At 38.2% G+C, this 18887-nt stretch overlaps 2 protein-coding genes across 2 annotated transcripts in view; both read right to left on the bottom strand.

The window, feature by feature from the left end:
- The window catches only part of si:dkeyp-69b9.6 (uncharacterized), a 752000-nt gene that overhangs the window by 507125 nt on the left and 225988 nt on the right, over positions 1-18887 (bottom strand). The gene's annotated exons all lie outside the window — the stretch shown is intronic.
- The window catches only part of LOC114666437 (zinc finger and BTB domain-containing protein 18), a 32943-nt gene that overhangs the window by 9203 nt on the left and 4853 nt on the right, over positions 1-18887 (bottom strand). The gene's annotated exons all lie outside the window — the stretch shown is intronic.

The following is an 18887-nucleotide window of genomic DNA, read 5'->3' as shown; positions in this document are numbered from 1 at the left end:
CATTGTTTATGTCATAAATTTCAGTTCTTTCATAATCAAGCATGCAATTCTTTATATCCACATTTTCTACACCATTTGAGACTCATTAACAAACTTGATTTCTAAGGTATCTGTAATAAAGATGTATAGCGCACTCGTTTCATAATGAAAAGCATTCTGAATTGTTTGCACTATGCCATTAATGTACTCATCCTTATTTTCCTTTCCCAGTGGAAGTCTTGTTTATCTTTCTTTCTTACTTTAACTCTTGTACTTGATTTAAACCCGACCTCTGGGAAGAAATCTGGCCGAGTAATAAAAAGTGAGTTAGGCTATCTATTGTATTTCATATCTTGCATCGTTCATGATATATTAATGCCCGCAGGCTTAATGTAATTCCTCCATAGGCAGCTTGCAATTTCACTGCCTGTCAGTAGAGGATGCTGGATTTATTGCGGCTTCGCTACTGTCATGCTCACCGTCCTTGGTTAAAAATGGAGGTGAGGCAGGTGTTGCTGCAGTGTTAAGAGATAAATGTCTACGGACTAATAAAATGAAGAGGCTTAATAATTCAGTTAAAAAGGATTTCCTATATAATTAACTTCATACTCACACTTTGCCAAGCCTGTGCTGCATAAAGCAGAACAAGACAATGGATTACTGTATGAAGTTAATTAAACCGTAATATAGCTTTTCAAAGCAGTCTGTCCCCGGGTAACCAGGGAAACAAGATGGCACCAAGCTCTGTACACAGGAAGAGCATTCTACAGAGTCTGGCTGGCACTTTTAAAATGAGTAACAAATGAACTTAACTTCAAGTTAGCACCTTTCTTTGCAGCTACATCCACTCTTTTATCTATGGGTCTTCTTCTGTTGTTTTATTTTCTTTTTTCTTTTCAATGCAGCACAGCACCCATTCTATTTAATGTCATGCGCCATCTGAACAAATCTTTGAAATGAACTCTTTAATTTTGAAAATCTACTTCCTTTGATTGTATAGGTATATTGGGCAGAATAAAAACATGGATGGATTGATGTTGCCCCATCTTCTCTCTGTATCTGTTTAAACCCACTTTATGCCATTTGTGTGCACTTGATCTTGGCTCCCTCTCTCACTCTCTAATGCACTTTCATTCTGTTAGTCCTCTTCCAATTATTCTTTTAGCAATGAATCAGTACAACTATCAGTTGTTGCCCACACATTTTTTTTTTGCTCATCTCATAAGTGCAAGAAATCAATGATGATTGTAATGCACATCAGATAGCTATTTAACTAATACGTTAAAGCATAATGATGTTAATGAATACACCTATTTATCTTACAAATCATCCATGCTTGATCCTGTTAGACATACCCTGATACAACAGACCTAAAGTGTGGGGATCTTTCAGTGGGCATCCTGGTGTAAGAGTGTAACAACTTATCACACACGGGCACGTGAGGAACACCTTCCAGGTTCGGGAAAGGTATGCAATACCCTGTCGGGGAAAGAGGGGGTGCCAACGCTAACAATACTGTCTCTTTTCTCCTCCGTTGCTCCAAGAAGCTCCCAGTTAGGCCTCTTCCAGTCAGGATGACATAAATTTGAGGGCTCCCGGAAGATGGTGTCTCAGTCTGAGGAACACAGTCCCATGGGACAGAGCTCCCTAACCCAGTCCTGCTTGAGTGCGACGACAAATGTGAGAAGCTGCAAAAGCTAGAAAGACATATATCACGCCTGATTTCTGCTGTGCCACCACAAACTCATTTTTGTTCTTTTTTTTTTTTTTTTAAGACACTGGCAGTAAATGGTTTTACTCTCCCTCATTTGCACCTCACAAAGTATACATATGCACACACACACGACGCCTAGGATTAATAAAAGCTACCAAACTTCCACGCTTCATTTAAAGATAACAATGCACTAACAAATCAACTTTTAATAAGATGTCTGCCTAAGCTGATGTCACATTATACACCTTCTTGCTGGATGGTTATGGCAGACTTGCTGAATGACTTAAGTTGCAGAACCAATACAGTTTACATGACTGAAAAATCACTCTGCATGTCAAATTTACTGACTGTGTGATGAATTTTTAGCAAACAGCCAACAACTTGCTGCCTCACAGCGCCGGTGTTGCAGAAAAGGTTAACACGTATGGTAAACTCAGTTGTAATCTTGGCCCTTTTATCTTTTTTTCATTCTGTCATGGCAAGCAAAACACGAAACATCACACAGACAAGCTTCTCTTCTGTTTTCAAGGGCAAAACATCCACATTCTTTATGCATTGGGTGTCATCTCTCATGTGCACCGAGCCTGCCCCTACGACTAAAGACAACATCAAACCTGTTTGATTTTGTTGGATTAAGTCGTGGACTAGTTGGACCAAGTTGCCTAGTTATTGCAGACTTCATGGGATCATAATGCAGACAGCCTCTGACTTGCTAAGATTGATAAGTGAAGGCTATAACTAAAATTTTCTGAAAAAGTTAATTGTGCCACAGCCTTAAAGATGCAGGATGAATTCAGTTGATGCATATTCTTCAGTTTATGCTGATTAAAGTCCAATACAGTATCAATAAGGGTGATTTTGATAATAAGGCAATTCAATTTAATTATACTGCGTAGACTGACAAACTCTTGCATAAGGTATGCTACAAGGAGAGGCTCAAACTCCCCATGGTGCTGTTGGATTAAGTGGGTTTGAAAATGTAAACATGTTTAACTATATGTCACAACTTACTAAAGTTAAGGAGATTTGAAAAATGAGCATTGAACAGTTTGTCAGTTCCAGCCCATGGCCAGCTTTGTTTGTCGGAGTGCACAGGGATATTTACTATTTCACAGTCTGAAGACAAACTGGTCTTTCAGGAATTTATGGAAGGTTACCACAATAATCTGGTGCATCTTAATTAAGTTGTGGGAAAATTCAGTTTTCACTTACTATTTGAAAGTTAAAACAAATGTTTACAACTCCATTTTATATGTACTGTGTATTTTAATATAAATTAAATTTATGTCACATTTAGCTTGTAGGGTTTCATTATGTGTTACCTTTGATTCAACTTTCCAATTCTTATGTTCCTACTTTCACATTATTTATTTCCAATATTTGCTCAACACTATATTTATGTTGTTACATTTATTTGCCGTTTTGACATGTAAGCGATAAATGCCATTTTGGATACATTCCTCAGCAAAAAGAACACATAAAATGAATCTCTCTCAATGTTAATCACAAAATGGCCAATAATCCAACATTTTATTGGTAAAATATTAGAAAAGAAAAATATTAAAGACTCAAGGCATAAAAGAATGTTACATGTGTTAACATTTCTTCTGCTAACAGGGATTTGTCTTGATTCTGCCAGTAAGTACTCCTGAATGTCGAGTAGTAGTGAGCAAAAATTTATTATCTGTCCTTTCACTCTACTTCTCTCTTAATTCAAACTTAAAGGATAATTTTGGTATATTTCCGAGTCAAAGTTTTTTCTTCATAAACATGCTATATATTCATTTATCATGCAAAACTATGTTCTAAAGTTAATTGCTTTCTAAAAGTTTAAAAAAAATATTTTGCTTACACTGGTGCTTTATATTGTAGTCTATGGGACACAGAGAAAAAGCTTAAAAACTTACCAAATATGTCCATGTTTGAAGTGAAGACAGGTGTAGAGTACTGATCCGCATCTTGCGATTACACACACATTGTAAAATAGCTTTTACATGTCATTTTTGAACAATATGAAACATCAATATTATGAGATTCAGCCATTTTAAAAGACCACTGGCCATGCACTTCATCTTCCTGAGCAACAACCTTTCACCCCATCCCAGTGGGTTGGTTTCCGCCCCCAACAGACCAAATCACAGTAAACTGTTTGTGCCACGTGGCTGGTTTTGTTTTGACTTATTTCTGTATTTATGTGTGAATTCTCATACGCGAATACAAAACGTATCCCTAACACAAGAGAAATAGTACCAGGAATATGTAATAAAATGATTACTTCTAGATCCCTTTTGTTGTCACAGACATGCAACAAAAATAAAAGCTTTTCTTCGATGTCCCACAACCTCCATTGTAAACAGCATAGCAGACAAGATGTATTTTTTTTTAATTTACAGAAAGTGCTGAACTTTAGAACACAATTTCACCTGACAAATGCATACAGAGTATGTTTGTGAAGAAATAACTTTGACTTGAAAAATACCAAACTTATCCTTTAAGAGCCACAGCCTGCCTCAATGGTAACTGGCACAAGGATACCAAGTGTAAAAGCAAATGTACAGCAAAAGAAAAGCAAATGTATTGCCTTTTGCTTAGGTCTGCTCTGAGTGTACTGCAGTTTAATTCAAGACCATGCATTAATCGTGCCAAAAGTGACCAATCAGTTTCAAAAACTGGAGCATGGGGTGTCGACAGTTGGGGTCAGAAGTGTTCCACATTTCTGTGTTCTAGCAGCAAGCAGAAACTTTGTCAATGTGGACTGTGGAGTGATCAATGAAATGGTGAGAACTGAAGTATGTTTTAGGTCTTGCTGAAAATGTTTACTCTTATGTTAAACTGTTTAAATAACGTGTTATGCTTGCCTTATATCACATTGTTCCACTCTTCTTCTGATAGTCCTGAATGTCAAGAATTTTAACAATAGCCAATACAGGTGTACAGTGTACGAATGTTCCACATGATGATCTACATAATCATATCCTGAGGCTTTTCAGGACATTAGCTCTTAAATACATTCTGAGGGTGCTACTGTAGCAGATGGAAATTCTTCTGCTGCTGCTTCTATTACACCAGCCCTTTCCAACATTCAGTTGACATGAAAGGGAATGAAATCGTCATTTACATCGCCAGCTTCTAGTTCAATGAGATGGCGGATCCCCTACCTTTATTAACTCCCAGTTCAGCATCTTTAGTTTTGGGTGAACTGAACACATGTGTGATTGGTGTGCCTCCCACCTCAACTGTTGACGTTCGTTGCCCCATCTTTTGACGCTAACTGCTCATTTGATTACTTTATATATGTTTTTGGCATGATTAATGCGTGGTCTTCAATCGAAATGCAATACACTCAGAGCAGCAATATGTTACCTCTGCTTTTTGACAAGCAATCTATAGACAGAAATTAAAATGCAATACGCTTTTGTACTGCATTTTAAACTAACACGGAAAATAAATGCTGGAGTGAAAAGCAATTGATCATTTAGCTGATACATTTTTAATTTTGACAAGATAAAACCATGCCAAAACTAAATTTACCATATGCATATGAATTGCATAGCAAAGTAGTTAACACATTGAACTGCATTTAAATTTGGCACAAATAATCTTCCATATAGCAAACAGCATACAGGCCAGGATTAATTCCCAGTCTGCTGAAACTTTGTGGGACCAGCGCTAACCACCACATCATGTACTGTCTTGTTATTCTCAAACAAAAATTGAAGACCAACAAACAAGTCAAAAAATATACAGTATTTTTGTAAAAATGCCAATAGTTTCCAAAAAATATTTAAACTCCAAGTATGCTAAACAAGTAAACACCAGCCCAGGCCTATTAATACATCACTATTACAAACCTTGTTGGACTCAGCCTTTATATTTCCTTAAAATATAGAGCATATATCTAGATATAATCTAGATGCTTATAATTGCTTCACCTTTTGATTTTTAATGTGTACATTTTCTGTATTATTTTTTTTTCAGAATTTCCAAAAGTTGCATCTGTGTACACAAGACCCTGAACAAAAAAAAAAAAACAAAAAAACAAAACACTCCACTGAAACGTCTGGGCTTCTCCTCTTTGCTTTTAGGCTTTTCCAGCCTGCAAATATTACAGCGTCTTTCACTGCAGAGCAGAAGGCTAAGCAGGACTTTAATAACAATACAAAAACCTGACAAATCCAAATGCTAATTGCCTGAACCAACCTTCTTTGAGTATGAAAAGCATACATCACAGAGAAGGACGCAAAAAAAATTCTGGGGAAATTCATTTTATCAAGGTTTTCCAACATCAAAGCATCAATTAAAGTGCAAGTCTTCTAAGGCTGACAATTCTGACATTAGAGCACAGTATGCTAAGAACTTTGAAAATTCCTGTTCACTCAGACCTAAACTATAATAAAAGTGTTTCTCACTAGCAGAAGATCAAAGATAATCATTGTTCCTTTCACACATGGTTTTAAATAGGCAGGTCAAGGGAACATTTGAACAAAAGCTAAAGTCAACAACCCTGGATATTCATCCAGGCAATTTCACAGTTCAAAATCTTGTATGATTTCAGTTAATCTGCTGCAACATCACAAGAGTGAAGTGAGACAAAAGACTGCTGGCTCAGGTAAACAAAATTTCAATACATCCTCCTGAATGACACAAATTCAAGTGTATTAACTAACCACAAGTGATTTTCGTGATTATAAATTGAAGTCCACCCCCAGTCTGAGAGGTCTAACCAATACAAACATTTTTAACATGTACAAACATTTTTTTTTTTTTTAATAATAAAGTTACCGAGCTGGAAATATTCTACAAATTTGACAGACAAATGAGGAAGCTACTCTCTAAGTAAACCATGAAATGCTCACGATACTAAAATGAAAGAATGGAGCGTACTTACGTAAGTCAAATGGGGGACGCACTGTGCTCACTTGATGTAAACCAATCTTTGTTCAGCTTTCGCCAAAAGTAACAAAGGTGACAGTTTATTTTTCTCCTATTATGGCTGCTGTTGTACAGATTTCCAGACATACCTGTGTTTATGACTTTAAAATAGCTTTGGGAGTCGAGTATGTCAAGTAAAAAAAGTATTTATCTACAAAACAAATCTATCTAAACAAATGCCTCTCAATAGTCTTGGTGTAGCGTCGCCACATATGTATTGTTGTTTATAGTGTTTGCACCCAGTTGTGTCTCATCGCAGTACCCCGTTTAAACTAATATGTGTCTGTTTAAATGTCGTGCAGGGAGGCAGCGACCCCTGGACACGTCAGTACTGGCATTTTTTTCAGTTACATCCGGCTCTTCATTATTTAAACGATCAGGAAGGAAAGAAGAGGGAGGAAGGAGAGAGACGGAGATTTCAAGTATCAACAACCGATCAACATTATTCTGCTATTATTTACATCATGCCTGATTCCAGTTTGATTCTCATTCCAATGCAATCACGACAGCACCATCATCGCCAGAAACTCCGGGGTTGGACATTGTTATCCACCATTCGCCGAGGAAGCACGGTGAGGTTGCTCTGTTTTACTCGGGAGATTAAAACACATCCATTTTTGATCAGTCATCCGTATTCTGGACAGTGATTTACCCGGACTTAATTTCACGTTCATTGTCATTCAGTACTCATCCATTGATATTATTTGTGTTTGTTATACGTGTGCAGGGGCAAGGGAGGTTTTGTTGTTGTATATGTGTTGTTTTCACTTTGCTGCTTTGGTGGAGGGATATATACAGATATATTTTACGTCATGATTTGTATTCTTCTATCTGCCATTGTGTTTCTTTTAATATATTCCCACACTTATTTTACATATCTGCTCTTGTTTGCTAGTCTTTGAACCGTGGATTGGGGAGGAGAGAAAGTATTATTTGACAGAGGTACGGCTTGGTATTGGCAGGTTTCCTCAGTAATTCATCCAGGCCACAGGTCCTGGTAGTGTGGCTGCCGGCTGGGTAAGGGGTTGGCCGTTACAGTGGGTTTAGTGAAAATCTTTAGAAGAATTTCCAACCATATGCATATGCCAACTTTTGGGAATATCTATATGATGTCAGCACCCTTATCTGGCCAGATATTTCCCTGGAGGTACATCTAACACCTGAGGCACATTCTAGGATGCCAATTTAAGTCCAATCCCTATCCTTCGAAGATGAATGCTGTCTCCAAAGAAATGTTGTGAAATCTGTGCAACTGGACATCATTTGGCAAATGCAAGACTCCTCTACACATGTATTAACTTGTGTAGCCAGTTGCAGTATAGTAGTCCTATAGCAGAATAATTTTAGAATAAATAACAAGAATTGCTAATTAAGAAAAGATCTAATTATATAAATTAATTACTGATTGAGTTTTGTAACAGCACAACATGTACAGTAAAAGTGCACATAAACCGCATTTACATGATCAAATCTCAAACAATGAATCAGAGAAGGTGATCAAATCTAATCTAACGTCTGTGTTGTTCACATTACAAAGTCTATCTTTGGCCTGACTGTTTACAGCCATGTGAAAAAGTAAGTACACCCCATGAAATGTTTTTTCTTTTTTTTTAACCAATGAGGACATTTGATCTTCATTTAAAAACAGTATCTATAGATAATAAAGGTGATACAATACAAATATCATGCCACATTTACATTTTGTAGTTCACTGTATAATTTAAATAAATATAAACGCAAATATCACACGTGGAAAAAGGTAAATGCACCACTCCATTTATCACTACCTCAAATTAGAATCAGGTGTAGATGATCAGAACATCTTAAGAGAAGATCTTGTCTGCCTCTGTCCTGTTGTTTAAACTTTGGATATTTAGTTTGGCTTGAAGTGTGCTGTCATCATAATAATATTTTTGTTATTTGTAGGCACCTTTCTAAACACTCAAGGACACCAGACAATACATAAAACACAGATTAAAAACAAAACTAAAATACAAAAATTAAAATCAGACAAATCAAATCAAAGAAAAAAAGCACTCTTAAACAAATGAGTTTTAAGTATATTTTGAAAAGTGAAAATGATTCAATATTTCTAAGCTCAGGTGGTAGTGAGTTCCAGAGCTGGGGAGCAGAGCAACTGAATGCTCTGCTCCCCATAGTGGTATGACGGATGAAGGGGACAGTCAAGTGGACGGAGGAAGAGGATCTAAGGGTACGGGAGGGAATGGCAACATGGAGGAGGTCAGACAGATATGGAGGGGCAAGGTTGTGGATAGCCTTAAAGGTTAACAGAAGAATTTTGAATTGAACGTGGAACCTAACTGGAAGCCAATGAAGCTGCTGCAAATTGGGAGTGATATGGTGAATAGAGGGGGTTCTAGTAATGATGCGGGCAGCTGAATTCTGGACCACTTGATGCTTATAAAGAGATTTGCGAGAAAGACCAAAGAAAAGGGAATTGCAACAATCCAAACGAGAAGTGACAAGACTATGAACAAGGATAGCAGTGGTGTGGGGAGTGAGGGTGGGGCGAATACGATTAATGTTACGCAGGTGGAAATATGCAGACCGGGAGATGTTATTGATGTGGGACTGAAAGGATAAAGTACTGTCAAGGATGACACTTGGTGATGATTTAAAGGGACTTCTCTTTGGCCTTCAGAAAGAAGTACAGAGATGCCTATGAGCCTGCGAAGGAATTTAAAAATATCACCAAACAATTGGAAATCAACCACTCCACTGTCTGGAAAAACATCTACAAGTGGAGACAATTTCAAACCACTGCCAGCTTGTCCAGGCCAGACTGTCCCAGTACGTTCAGCCCAAGAGCAGAATGCAAGATACTAAAAGAAGTCTCTAAAAACCCAAGTTTCATCACAGGACTAACAGGTAGCTGTTACCACTGTTGATACTAAAGTGCATATAATGAGCCTGCACAAATTACATCGGAGGAAAGAACACCAAGGCAAGACAAATGACTAGGCAAAGACCAGGACTTCGGGAACAATGTGATCTGGACAGACTAGGCAAAGTTAGATTCATTTGTCCATATTACCAGAAGACATGTTTCGCAAACACCAAAGACAGCATTTGACCAGAAGAACCTGATACGAACTGTAGATAGATAGATACAGTAGACAGATAGATAGCATAGTGTATAAAGCATAGTGGTGGAATTGTTATGATTTGGGGCTGCTTCACTGCATCAGGGCCTGGACAGCTCACCATCACAAAATCCACTATGAATTCTTCATTGCACCAGAGGGTGCTTGACAATAATGTGAGGCCATCTGCCAGCAGATTGAAATTAACCAAAAGTGGACCTTACACGTGTATCAGTAAATCCACCAAGGAATGGCTGAAAAGAAAGAAATGGAGGATTCTGGAACGGCCTAGTCAAAGCCCTTCTCACTGAGATGGTGTGGAGGGATTTGAAACGTGCTGTGCATGCAAGACACCCCTCAAACACCGTACAGCTAAAAGAATTCTGCATGGAGGAGTGGGAGGCACTTTCAGAATCTGCTAGAAAGGTATAAGTAGTGCCTGCTACTTAAGGGTTCAACACCAGCTAATAGTGTCAAGGGTGGGCTTACTTTTTTTCCCACACATGAAAATGGCATTATTCTTTATTTTTCACCTTATGATTTTTATTGTCGGGCGGCACGGTGGCACAGTTGGTAGTGCTGCTGCCTCGCAGTTAGGAGATCCGGGTTCGCTTCCCGGGTCCTCCCTGCGTGGAGTTTGCATGTTCTCCCCATGTCTGCGTGGGTTTCCTCCGGGCACTCTGGTTTCCTCCCACAGTCCAAAGACATGCAGGTTAGGTGGATTGGTGATTCTAAATTGGCCCTAGTGTGTGCTTGGTGTGTGGGTGTGTTGGCACCCTGCCCGGGATTGGTTCCCTGCCTTGTGCCCTGTGTTGGCTGGGATTGGCTCCAGCAGACCCCCATGACCCTGTGTTCGGATTCAGCGGGTTGGAAAATGGATGGATGGATGGATTTTTATTGTCAGGTCAAAATTATTTTTTTCCTTCCAATTATATATTCACCTACGAATACTGTTTAAATGAAAATCAAATCTTAACATTTCCATGCAGTACCATGGTATCACACTATAAGTCATCTCTGTTTGCAGATTTGTACTGTGGAAACTGTCAGTGGCCAGATGTGAACCTCCAACGTCTGGATTACAATGGCCTTCAGAAGCAGTTTATCAGCCTGAGTTAAAGATGGCTGCTGGCCTTGGCCTAGCAGATACTGTCTCTGAATACTGCGAGCAGAGCACCTCCTGGTGACGTAAACTGTGCTGTCTACTCAGCCTCTAATGTTATGCTCTGCACCTCATCACAGTCCACATTTGTTAGAAAAGAAAACAAAAACATTTCATGCGGTGTCCTATTTTATCATTTGACTGTTCATACACATTCATCTTATGTGGAATGCATGCACAGCACTGTGATAAGTGACACAGATAAGACATAAATATGGATCCTTGCATGTGCTTTCTGCTGATGCCCTTTTTCTGTGTGTTTTAGTAGCAGAGCTCATTTGCTAAATATGACTTCATGATGGCAGCCTGTGGTGCACTCACATGAATACCAGTCCATGACTCACTCCAACAAAATCAAACAGGTTTAGTCATTGGAGCAGATTCTGTGTGCATGACAGTTGACAACCAAAGACTCCTCATTTGGAAGTATAGTACATAGAATGCAGCAATAAGGAACAAAGAACACGGGTGTTTTGGACCACGCAAACAGAAGAGAGGATAATCTGAGTGTTGTCTTGTATTTTATGTACCACAAGATTACATCTTGCCTGAAGAAGGGGCCCGAGTTGCCTTGAAAGCTTGCATATTGTAATCTTTTTAGTTAACCAATAAAAGGTGTCATTCTGCTTGGCTTTTATGTACCACAACAAAATGGAAAAGAAAAAAAAACAACTCAGCTAAACTTGCCGTAGCTCTTTACCCTTCGTACAACAACGGCTCTGTCAGGCAGCAATCCTATTGGTTGTCAGAAAAAGGAGAGCGAGCAGGACTATGCTGGGAGGTCGGCATGAAGTCAGTAAATTGACATGCCCGGCAGTTTTCAGCTGTTTAAAATCAATAGGTTCTGGTAACAAGATCAGCAGCTGGAGTCGGCAAGACTCACAACTAAATGTCACATACAGTAATGAGACATCAGCTTAAGCAACAGTACCTAAAAATAATTGTTAAAAAACTAATCCAGTCAACATTGAGACACAAAGTGATGTGAAGCATAATAGCTTCAATTTTAACAATATATTTTTTTTCTTCACATAGATGAACGGTGTAATGGCTACATCACTGGACCTAAAACCCCAACATTGTTGGTTCAATTCTCACCTCAATGCGATGCAAAGCATGTCACTTCACATGCCTGATTGGCATTTGTGGAAAATACAAACACAGCTGTACTGCACCTTGAACTGGTAAATCTCCTTTTATAAAACCATCAGTCAACATACTATAATCTACTCTTATATATAAAATCCTAAGCCTAAAAGTGCAACGATTTTGTGCAACGATTTCATGTGACTTTTTTGTCACACTTTAAATCGGGCTTATTTTAAAACCTACACATATATGTTTGGTATCATTCTTTTCAGAATTTATTGAACTTTAATGTGATGTTAGATTTTAAGATTCTTATTCTGTATTTAAATTACAAATTAAATAATATCAAGAACTTACATCTCACAAGACAGGAGATTTAACCACGCCGGGGCCAGAAATAAAAGACAAAGAGTAGATGACAAAGATGGGGTAAGCCCCCTAGTAATAATATATGCACAGAAATGCTTAAGGGTACTATACTGTCCTATCAACTGTATATGAGAATCTAAATATGAGATGTAAGCCTGTTTTCTGCAAAAAGTGCTGTTTCAGAAATTAATGTGCTGCATAATTACACCTCCCACAATGCCCAATTTTAACAGATTAACATTAGCTCATAAATAAATATACGTTTATAGGGTCATTATTGTCATACACATTGAGTACAGTGTAACTTTTACTTGCATAGTAAGTTGAACAGACTGCCTGCAGGTATTTTTGGTGTTTCTTATAATATCTGCATTATATCTTTTAAACATGTTGCCTCCATCCAAATATGTTGTTATTTGGTGATGTGGCCTTATCACAAATTTAAGTATTAGTAACCACAAGGAGTTCATCCTTGAAAAAGTGAAAAATTCTATTACAGTTTAATGAAACACTTACTAATGCTATACATTGATTGATCTTCAAACAAAAATGCAAACCCACTAGTCATGTGTAGCATTTTAAAAATTCAGCCCTACTGGCTGCTGGCACATTGGGAATTCAGGCCATCTGTTCTGTATTCTCCATGAAAGCTCATCAATCCATCTGTTGTGTTGTCCCCTCAAAAGCCTGGTCCAACAGTACTCACGGCCACAGTAAAACAAAGGTTACCTACTCTACATAAGCAGATATGAAAAGTGACGTTCACACAGTGCAGCAGCCAGACTTCAGTCTTTACTACTCCATACATACCGTACAAATTCAGCCCATGTGATTCATCATTATCACAGAGATCGGTTTATCTGAGGCTTAATACATAAACATAAAAATTCAGCTCATTTGTACAAGGTCACATACACATTCAGAAAAACAGGTGTCAGCAGCTGGAAATAACCATTCTCAGTAATGCAGAAATTCCTTTTAAGTCCTTGAAAATTCCACCATCGAAACTAGACCCTACTATGGTGACATGTGTCAAAATTATCAGTTCACAAACTACTCCAGTTGTTTAAAACATATAATTTTGCCAGTTCTAATAAATTACAGTGAAGTGCCAATTGATTTTCTAATTGTCCCAGATGTGTAAGGCAGTCCAAATATGAATGGCAGCACACACAGGGATAATTGCTGTGCACACATTCTGCTCATCATGAATTCCTATGTTTCTTTAACACTGCTCCTAGGTTTTTTATTTATATATTTATTTTTAAAGTGACTGTGCTCTAGGTGAAAAGGCGTGCATGAAGACCATTTGCTTATAGTCACAATTAGTTGAAGGCTAAACAGACATGGTGGCTCCACTTCAAGTCATCTAGCTTATTTTCTTCTACTGTAGATCCATCCAATATCCAACCCTCTATATCCTAACTACAGGGTCACGGGGGTCTGCTGGAGCCAATCCCAGCCAACAGTGCGCAAGGCAGGAAACAAACCCTGGGCAGGGTGCCAGCCCACCACAGGGCACACCCACACACACACAACCAAGCACACACTAGGGACAATTTAGGATCGCCAATTCACCTAACCTGCATGTCTCTGGACTGTGAGAGGAAACCCACATAGACACAAGGAGAACATGCAGACTCCACGCAGGGAGGACCCAGGAAGCAAACCCGGCTCTTCTTACTGCGAGGCAGCAGCGCTACCACTGCGCCACCGTGCCGCCCTCTACTGTAGATTCACCCCATATATTTTAAGACTACATTCCCATTTCCGGGTTTAATAATGTTCCATCTGGGAATCAAACGTTTATGTATATACCTAAGAATGATTAGATTTGTAATTTTGGATGTTTTATCTTTTCAAAGGAAACAAAGATTAAATCCTAGATTAAGGACAGCTGTGTTACCATTTTGCATATACTATATAACACTTTTGTAGAAAATATAGAGAGGAAAATAGCATTTAAATAAGGGTCACACAAAGTATGTACCAATGTTGGAGCAATAAAGTACTGCACATTTGTTTCATTGTTAATATAAAATTCATATACTGAAGACAAGTACAGGGATTTTTTTCATGTTTGCCTTACGTAATCTATTTATTCTTTTGCTATTTGCATAAAAATGCATTTCTTCCACATTCCAATATATGACATTGACACTGATGTAGTGATTCCTATAACAAATACTACTGGATTTTCACAACGTTCAGCAAAAGAGCTTAAAAAGAAGCACACAATTTAGAAACATAGTCACTCCATAAACTACGGTTGTCTCTACAACTCCAGCTGACAGGTCTGCATCAAGTCAAATTTATAAGAAATTCTTCACTGCATAAGCTTACATAATCAAGGAGAATGCAGAGAAGCAAAAAACCTCGAAGTAGCTCGCCACATTCAGCTGCAGCATTCAAAAGCTCTAACGTGACCTTTTGTTGCTCCATTTATGACTGGCCAAAGTTCGTCTTCATTTGAGCTACAACAAAGAAAAGAAGGCAAAAGTCCTTAAAAAAAATAAATGAAAGCATGTGGGTTTCCTCCACGTTTCATCACCATTAAATTTTATTTAATAGTATTCAACACTTTTGACTACGTATGAAAGTTTTAATAACTTATTTTGAAAACAGTACGCATGCATATGTACCTCATGGAAATGGAAACCTATGTAGCCAGAAGACCTATTAATAAAGATTAGAATGGATTCAAACAATATTGGAAATGTGAAACATAATTTTGATTATTTGCCGACAATCTTGCTAATTATACACGCAAGGAGCCATCTCACAAGGACTCACCTAAAGATAAATTTAGGCAATGAGCGGTTGTGTTTTGTTACGCAACATAAATTAATATTTCAAGTCTTACTGTGGTGAATATTTAGATATTTGAAATTAATTTTCCATAACTGAAAAGAAATTCACGTGAGGGTGATTCAAGGGTGTTTGTCTTATTAGGTGGCAGAGGACTGATTAGTTTTACCTACAGGGATATCATTTCAACTTTAGCTTCAGTCAAATAAACTGCTTGTTGGGTTGCTAGAAAGGCAACTGAAAACTCCTGTTTGACTGCAAAAGACCTTCAGGAAGATTCAGCAGACTCTGGGGTGGTGGTGCACTTTTCTACTGTGCAGCAACACCTGAACAAATATGAACTTCATAGTTAGGATATAGTGGGTTGGATAATGGATGGATGGATGGTAGAGACAGCAGAAGAGAACCTTTCCCGCATCCTCGCACAATCCTGATATATTTTGGAAACAAGTCCTGTGGACTGATGAAGTGAAAATAGAACTTTTTGGCTACAATATGCAAAGGTATGTTTGGAGAGAAAAAAGGGTGCTAAATTCCATTAAGCATGGGGGTGGATCGATCAGGCTTTGGGCTTGTGTTACAGTCAGTGGCACAGGGAACATGTCAGTGGTGGAGGGAAGAATGGATTCAATACAAACAAGTAAATTCTGGGAGCAAACATCACGCAATCTGGAAAAAAAAAAGTTGAAGTTGAAAGAGGATGGGTCCTACAATGAGTTAATGATCCGAAACAAACCTCAAAATCTACAATGAAATACCTCAAGGGGCGCAAGCTGATGGTTTTGCCGTGGCCCTCACAGTCCCCCTGACCTAAACATCATTGAAAGTCTGTGAATAGATCTTAAAAGAACAGTGAATGCAAGACGGCCCAAGACTCTTGCAGAATTAGAAGCTGTTGGCAAGGACGAATGGGTGAAAACGCTCAAGTTCAAGTAAGAACTAAAAGTCTCTTAGCTGGCTACAGAAAGCATTTACAAGCTGTAATGTTTGCCAAAGTGGGTCTCACTAAGTACTGACAATGTCGGGTGTACAAACTTTTGCTTTGGGCTCTTTTAATTTTTTTGGTATTTTGTACCTGTGAATGATGGAAGTAAAAATGTAATCTTTCTTAAAATATTAAATAAATGTGTCATCTTTAACTTTTGCTGATCACTTCATCTTCTGCTCACTTAACTATTCACAGTGACAGACATTTAATGCAAGGGTGCCCAAAATTTTACATGCCATTGTGGCCATGCAGTCTCCATTGACAAACACTTCCCAGTGGAATGAGTCATACTCAAGACTTTAAATGTAGCACTGTCATTTGATGCCACCTTTTCCACAGGTTAGTATATGACATTTCTGCTCTGCTAACCTGTCCAAGTTACATCTATTGTGAAATTGAAGCATCTAGGAGCAACAACAGCTCAGTCACAAACCATACAGACTCACAGAGCCAGACTGTCGTGTGCTTAATTTGGAATGGGATATCGAACAAGCTCATAGAGGTGTGATGGTCAGGTGTCCACAAACCTTCAGCCATATTGTATATACTGCAAAACCATTTTACAACAAACAGTACTCAAAACCATTAAAAACAAATAACATTACTGTAATGTGACACAAATGTCAATATATCACAAGGTTCTTGAAAATTCTCAGCTGAAGTAACTTCCAATATTGTACAGAACACCCAGGAAGACCTGGGTAACTAGTTGGCCTAGTTCCATTTGAATTTGTAATTTCCTAAGGAACAGGAGCTCTCAGGTTCATCTTCGCCAGGGTACGTTTAGAACAGAGCTTAGATCCCCTTTCCATCATTGCAAACTGGTTTAGCTTGCCTGGCATTAATTGCTATATTAATATTTCCTCACATTTACCAACACTTTGGAACCTTTAACATTTGAAGCAAGAGATGGGTGCCAAACAGTCACTTTGCTAGTTTCTGCTGCCCTTTAACTGATCCATCAGTGACCACCTCATAGATGCATACAAGATGAAAATGAGTTTCATGCTTTCAATTTGGTGGAATTGAGCTTGAACACAGCGTAATAATTCCAACTCATCCTGAATTTCTTCATCAGAACCCTTAGCTCGCTGGGGTTTTAATGCAGGGCACAGTAAAAGTTGTACCTGGAGTAATACTATGGAGCATCAAAACTCAACCAATAGCAGGTTAGGAGTAATAAAAGGAACAAAAAATACTGACACAGTCTGAGCAACATAAGAGCTACAAGTCATCTAACAGCTAGAACAACAGTTATGCTGAATGACTAAATGGCAGTATGCACATTTTTACCAGACGCGATCATGCATAAAGATACAGCAGCTCACGACACAACTAGAATCCAGTCCTATCAATTAGAAAATAACAAGACAGTGCTGGCAAGGCCCACGTCACACAACACAACTTTTCATTAATTTTCAGCCACAGCCTTTGGAGAATCACGGTGAATGCCCGCAGCCATGTATGCCCCATATATGCATGCAACAATCCATGTGCCCAGCTAGATCTGAAAATAATAACAACAAAAGATTTATTACTGTTTACAAGGTGTTTCTTTATTCTTGATGGAAGAAGAAAGTGCAGAGCATCTGCACAGATATATGGAAAACAAAAAAGATGTTCCAGCTGCACCCAAAGCCACAACTTTTAACAATGGAACAAGTCAGTCCCACACTGCTGCTTCATTGCATGGCCAACATTGGAACTTTGTGAGCGCAATGATCTAGATATTATTTACTTATTACTAGTTTCTGGCCATTTGTTGTATTTTGTTTGTGGTTATAATTCTTTCTTTCTCTTTTGTTATTAGTGGTACAGTGCTTAACACTGCTGACTTGCAGCTTTTATCACATTTTTGGCCATGATAATCAGTCTAGCATAACTGGCAGATGCTTCCATTGTCCTCAGGGACACTTAAAAGACCACTGCACTATTATAATCCACTCAAAACAAGTTCAGTTCCTCTTCTAATGACTTCAATGCATTATGTGGAGTTTGGTGAAGTCCCCGAGTATTTTCACGATTTTGCAAAACGCACTGCAAATCGAACTGTCTGGGGTTCAGCTTCCATAGATTCATCCTGCTATGTGCCAAAAATGCAGGTTGGCCTAATGGTCTGAGGTGGGTTTTTAAAGCAAACATTGCTTGCCTTGACATGAACATCACAGCAAACATATCTGAACACTGCTGTTGTTTCCAATCCGGCATATCCAGTCACAGCAGCAGGACACCCATCTGCAAATAGGGTTTCCAGACAAGAAATACAGTATCCCTTGGCACGGTTCTAGAAAAATAAAAGTGAATATCTAAATGCAATGATCTCCTTTGTGAAAACATTTCAATAAGATTAAACATTTAATTGCGAAAAGCCACTTGATACTTTAAAATAAACACGGGGTGCACTAGAATCGATAACAGCCAATATCCATGTGCCACATCTGTAACATTTTTTTAATTCATGCTCCAACATTATCAGGCATTTCAGTGGAAATATGGGGGACCAATTCATCACCAGCAATGTTTTCAAAATAAGTTACCAATCACAATATTGTTTAAGTTAATTCACAGTTAATGTCCAAAAAAAATAAAACAAAAGTTTAGGATATTCAAAAACAATATTATTGTGCATATGTATTCTGGCTCTGGGACATCAAATCTTTAGTATTTGTTGGCACGTGTACTATGAATGATATTTCCATTGATATTTTCTAAATTAATTTTACAATTCTCTTAAAAGAACTT

The sequence above is a fragment of the Erpetoichthys calabaricus genome, chromosome 16, assembly GCF_900747795.2.
Source record: "Erpetoichthys calabaricus chromosome 16, fErpCal1.3, whole genome shotgun sequence".
Classification (NCBI taxonomy): Eukaryota; Metazoa; Chordata; class Cladistia; order Polypteriformes; family Polypteridae; genus Erpetoichthys; species Erpetoichthys calabaricus.
This window is presented reverse-complemented; position numbering and strand designations above follow the sequence as displayed.